Here is a 6,540-nt window from a genome sequence, read left to right on the forward strand (position 1 = left end):
ACAAGTCCATAACCTCATTCACATAATGCTATCCCTGAGAGTTTACTAAATCAGTCAACAATGTCGACTTCTTTCTAACTTACAGCATTGCGCTTACGTTCCGGAATACAATTCCTTCCTATACAATAAATCTGTTCAAACAACAACAACTCTTACTGAAACTTCAGATCATACTTAGACATTTTCAAACTCTTTACTTACGGGTTTATGAAGTATCTACAACATCTTACCCAACACCGTCGGAACGTTCCTTCTTAACATTACCTTACATTCCAGGAGGATCTACGCTTCTACTACTTAGTTCACCGGCCACTTTCTGGCACGACAAACTCATACTACTACACATCCCGAGTCCTTACTTTTCGGTGCAACTTCATATCATACTTCGTTCCTCCTGGGTCCTATTCAGCTCTCAGGCATCCATCCTAATCATCGAATGTTAAATTGAGTTGATCAGGCTCAACTAACAATGACAACTAGAATATTTACCCAGAACCCAATGGTCCCACAACCCTTTTTGTAACTTAATGACCCAAGGCACGGTCTGAATCGACCTGCTCTAATACCAAATGTAACACTCATACTAGACGTATCTAGAAAGTCTAGCATATGTATTAGTTTAGTACTGGATACATTAAAATTTACAACATAAAAATTTTGAATGAATATCATATACAACAAATTTGTTCGTACAATAAGATTACAACTCAACTTTTCTAAAATATGATAAATGCATCCTTGACCATCCATATCATGCTGCAGCTGGTACGAACGAACACTTGCTGAAATATCCATCTGGCTACTAGCTTGCTAAACCATCCTGATATCTGAAACAAATAAGGATTGGGATGAGACATAATGTCTCAGTGAGTTCCACCTAACCCTAGGCTATAGGCAACCACGGGGAAAACCTACGGTCACCACGTGTCTACAATACAACCTGCCGGTTGATTATACGTGTGTGGGGACTTGCTTTCTTAGACGGCTATGCTTGCTAGGGCCGTCATAGTATTCTTAACTTGTTATAGGCTTCTCTTCTATACGTGTCATGGCGGTTAAGGGGAAACTAAAACCGCATTGCCAAGAATACACTCTATGCATCAAGGCTCTCATATACCTCTATCATGACACGATTCTAAACCGGATTATTAGGGGAAACCTAAGATCGTCGTCGGCATATCTTTCTTTACTTGCTTCTACTTGCTTAATATGTTGTATCTACAACATATCATCTCTTATCACAATAGTGATTCTTGCTATCTTATTACTTCTTGACGAATTACGCCAAGGCTCTATGACATAACATATAAATGTATGAACAATATGCATAGTCAGCTTCATTGATTATGTTAGCGTGTAACAAACAATATTATCTCAGTTCATTTTAAGGATTAGTCCCGAGTGGAGTAACCCCGGAAGTTAATCCCTTTCTACTGGTGATATGCTTAGCAAGAGCACACCGGACTCCCTTAGTGACGTGCGGGTCCCTTACGGCTTACCTCGTTCCCCTTGGAGAACCTTTTATATCCAACCTTGGAAGGAATACAAAAGACACGGCACCTTAACTTAGTGGAATGAGGCTCCCTTGCGGCTTAACCATTCCCCTTGGGGAACCCCTTGAATCCAATTTGGATAACAAGAGACATGACACTCTTTCTTTCTTAAAAGTCTTAGTCTTATGCATGTATGAAGGTTATACCTATTCATACTATCTCTCTTACCTCGGATCTATAAATGATCCCACTAGAGGTAAACTTATATGCTTGCTTCTATGCGAAGATAATACTCTTATCACCTCGCGTCTTACCAAGCATATTACCAATGCATAGTATTATATTCTTGCTAACTATTCTAGTTCTCGATAACTAAACCGAGGCTCTAACTTCTTCCCTTTCCTTAAAGATTAACTTGCTACCCGATTCAAACATCATACTCTCGTTTACCATGCTTTACCATACTTGCCAAATACTTGCTTCATTTATAAGAAAGTCTCCCTTTCAACTTTAACAATTAGGGTCTTGGTTTGAGGGGTTTATTTTATAAAAAGACTGCTTGAAGAAAACTTGAGCCGGGACATGCCAACAATACGCAAAACAAGCAAACAGTGCATTGTGCACTGTCCACTCGCCTCGCGAGTAAGCTAGCTCGCCGTGGCGAGTAACTGCTCGCAGTTGCGAGTTGGGGCGAGCTGTACCCCCAGTCCAACAACCTCAAAATTGATATTTTTGACTTAAAAACCTCAAACCAAGCATCTCAAAGATCTATATGACCCTTAGGATCATTAGAAACCTGTAAAACAGTCATGGAACAAGTATGCACAAGTATAGAAAGCATGGTAAGAAAAGGGGCAATTAACTTATACTTTAAACCCTAGAATTCATATAGCTTCCTTACATGAATGAAACACATAAACCAAGGGTGGTAAGCTATCTAAGGAACTCACCTAAACAAAGCTGCTCAAGATTCCTAAGCCTCCAAGCATCACTTCCACTTCATACCTCAAAACCCTAGCTTTTGACCACTTGGTTTCTTTGATCATACCTTTCAAACTTGTTGTTCTTTTCTTGCAATCTAAGTACCATGATCCTTGCTTGTTCTTCTATATTCCAACCCAAAGCTTCTTTCACCAAAACTCTAATTCTCCATGAACTTCTCTTAAGGAGGAAAAGTAATGAAAACAATCCATTTAATACCTTCTTATCACTTCTTTGATCAAGATGACACCATAACATGTTCTTGCTCAAGCTTCTAACATCATCTTCACTCAAACCATCCAAACCCTAGTTTCTTGAATCCATTCTTGAGAGGAGAGAAAGTGAAATCAAACAAAATCCAAGCTTCCTTGAGTTTAAGAGATCAAGAGGGAACAAAGTCTAAAAGCTTAGCATGAAAGGAAGAAGTTTTGGAAAGGATTGGTGGAGAGTAGATAAGAAGAGGGCGTGGGAGTAGAGAGAAGGGAGAGCAAGAACCAACTTCAAAAGCTTAGAGAGAGAAAGTGAAAAGATTGTGAAGATATTTTGGCCCCAAATCAAATAAATATCCCTCAATCGTGAAATTACTAAAATTCCCTTGCCACAGACGTCCTTAAAACGACTCTGATACTTTTCCCCGTATTAAACTGGCATTTCATAAATATTAACCTTTAACTTACTTTCCACGAATTAATTCCTCTGGCACGATTAACGGGTAATATACCGATACTGACAGGCGGGATATTACAACAACACTATAAATTTAATACATCCTTGATTTTAATGTTTTTGCTGAGTAGAAATTGAAACAGTCCCTGTGGATACGAACTTCTAAATTTTATTACTTCGATATATTTTTAGTACACTTGCTAAAAGTCTATCAAGTAGCTAAATGGGTGAATCGTTCCTAAATCATTTCACTTTATTTTCATTCTTTTTTCTTCTATACGTCCTTAACATCACAATCCTCATGTCCTTAAAATTTAAAATGAACTAGTAGAGTTATTTGATATTTATCAACCATATACTAATTTAAATTACACCATTTGCAATTTCATAAGCCAAACCCTAGGAGAGCGGTGGCAGTAATAAATTAGGTAGGAGATCATTTCTTAATTTATATTTTAAATCAGTGTTTTAAATCATCGATTGCATGTTTATTCCATTGGTTTATGAACTTGATCTTGTTGTCGAGTTATAGAGTATGAAAATAAAAGAAATATTTCAGGAGAAGGAAAATCAACCTTTAGGGTCCGGGATCTCCTTGTATGATGCAATTACACGATTGTCAATTTCTTAACACCAAAGCCTTAGGAACGTGGTGATGGTAATAAATTAGGTGTGAGCTCCTTTCTTCATCTATATTTCAAGTTAATTTTTTAAATATTTGATTTCATGTTTTTCTATTGGCTTATGAAATTAACTATTTTGTTGAGTTCTAGAATGTAAAAATAAAGAAGTATTCATAGAGGAGTAAAATCAACTTTTGGGGTCGAAGATCTCGATGAATCACACAATTACGTCGTTTGTAATTTCTTAAAATCAAAACTCTAGGAGCACGATCATGGTAATAAATTAGGTATGTGATCATTTCTTCATCAATATTTTAAGTCAGCGTTTCAAATCACTAATTACATGTTCTTTTTCTATAGGTTTATGAACTCGAGCTCTTTGTTGGGTGATAGAATGTGAAAGCAAATAAATATTCCAAGAGGAGAACAATCAACCTTTGGGGTCTGAGATTTGGTTGCACTAAAAATTAATCTTGAAAGATGTAAGTGGATTTTTCTTCTTGAAAATTGTAGTGAAAAAGAGAATTTTCTTGAAACTTAAATTCTGATGATTAATTTTCAAGAACAATACAGTCAAATATATTGTCTAAATTTAAAATAGACACACACACACACACACACACACACACTACCCTAATTTAAAAAAAAAATCTCTTGCGTGTATATTGTTATGAACCTTAATGATCATAAATGTGAAATCGTACAATCTTAATTAATATGTATGGTTGTGTAAGTTATCAATAAATTGATCTCACTATGATGACTTTCAAAATAATTTTTGCTTTTGGTAAATTAAAATGTTGCAATTTATGTTTTTCTTCGTGAATAATTTGTGAATCAAGTTATATTGGTCTGAGCTAAGGGTTAAAGAGATTGAGGTATGGCTTCAAACTTAAACGAAAGAGAAAAACTAATCTAACAAATAATTACTAACATTAGCCATTTAAAAAGAATAACAATTGTGATAATCTTCCAAATAATTGGGTTATGTTCAGCCGTCACATACAATATGATTTTCCACTACGATGCATTAAATATATCATGTTGGGAAAAGTACTAACTATCATTGATGGGCTTGGGAGGTGCACCAACAATTTTGATAACGATGGGAAAAATATGAATTTTATCTAACTAATGTTAAACTATTTTATAATACTCTTACTTACTTGATAATACTAATCATATTTTTTCTAGCATATGTTCAAACATAATATACAAAAAATGAATTTCACAACAAGTATCATAAACTTATCTTTTGAACAAAAGTTTGTTATCATCAAAATATAATGTATTAGGTCTTTTTTCTTCCTATTGTTCTCCCTTTTTGATAAATGGAAATTTTAGTGGATAAAATTAATCTTAGAAAAGAAGGAGGAATAATACAAATAAATCATTGAGACTTTAATGTATCAGACATTTATTCATTCATAGTTGATGGGAGATTAAACACTCACACCTGAGCCCCGCAAAAAAAAACTTCCTACGTATATGTTTCAGACGCTAAGATAATGGTTAGACCTTGGACATCCTATGCCAACATTTCCATTACATTTTTCTAATTTTTTTTGTCAGTTTGAGAAATATGTTCCATTTTTTATGAATTGACTTCCTCTTAATTTTTCATAAGAAATGTAGGATTCTATTTATAAATTTATAAAATAGATTCAAGCAAAAGATCGGTGGGATCCAATGATTAAAAATAAAAAATATTTTGAATTTTAGTTCCTCTAACTTCTCATTTGTTTATATCATTTTTTTTTTGAGAAATGAAGATGATTTTGACCCTTTTTTTTGTAAATGTAACAATCTAAAATAATATTTAATATACATATGAAGACTACATGAGTATAAGTTTATGTTTATGTGTGTGTCCATATATATATATATATATATATATATATATATATATAATAGTATCCAAATTTTATGCATATTCATTAATGATCTTTTTGTTTTAACAATTTAAGTCACTTAATCATAGGGCCAGCAAATATCTATTACTAGCAATCTATTTTACAGATGTTTGAAAAAGTAACCCATCCATATGTCAAGTGTCAGCTTTGTCATTCTTTTTATTGATGTAAATCATAATCAAATTATAAATAAGTGTAGACATACATAGTCGAAACTAACCAAAAATAAAAATTCCAAAAAGAACACAATCAAAATCATATAATAAATAGGCAAAATTAGTTTCATTCAACTGATGAAAGAAAAAGAATCCATGCACAGTAAGAGTTATTGTTGATATACAAGTGATATTAAAGTTTAAAGGTTTCATAAAAATAAAATTTCAAGATCTAATTAAAGAGTTTAGGAATTCATAAGATTAAACAAAATCTAAAAAAATATACAAAGAACTATGAGATGAAAAATACTGAAAATAAACTGTAATTATAAAACATTCTAAAAATTTGTTGAAAAACAACTAGTCTATTTATACTAGCATCCAATTTAATATTTTGAATCCACAAATTCCCAATTACAATCGTCCCATTCACAAGTGATAATTGTGCATCCGAAATTGACTTCATAAAAAATGTAGAATGTCAAACTCACTTTCAATTTGTTTGATCTAAATTGTTTTATGGTAAAAATAATAATTTCAATTGTCTTTATAATACTCCGTACATGTTTGGTATAATGACGAGTGTGACGAGTGTGTCAAAATCATGACATTTTTTTCTCGAAATCATTGTGGTTAACTTAATTTTGGCAAACTTGCTATGACACCAAACATACACTATGTCAGGTGCCTAACAACCATGGTTTGGCCT

Source organism: Medicago sativa, chromosome 3 (assembly GCF_051527215.1).
Source record: "Medicago sativa cultivar Bolivia chromosome 3, Bolivia_mono, whole genome shotgun sequence".
Lineage (NCBI taxonomy): Eukaryota > Viridiplantae > Streptophyta > Magnoliopsida > Fabales > Fabaceae > Medicago > Medicago sativa.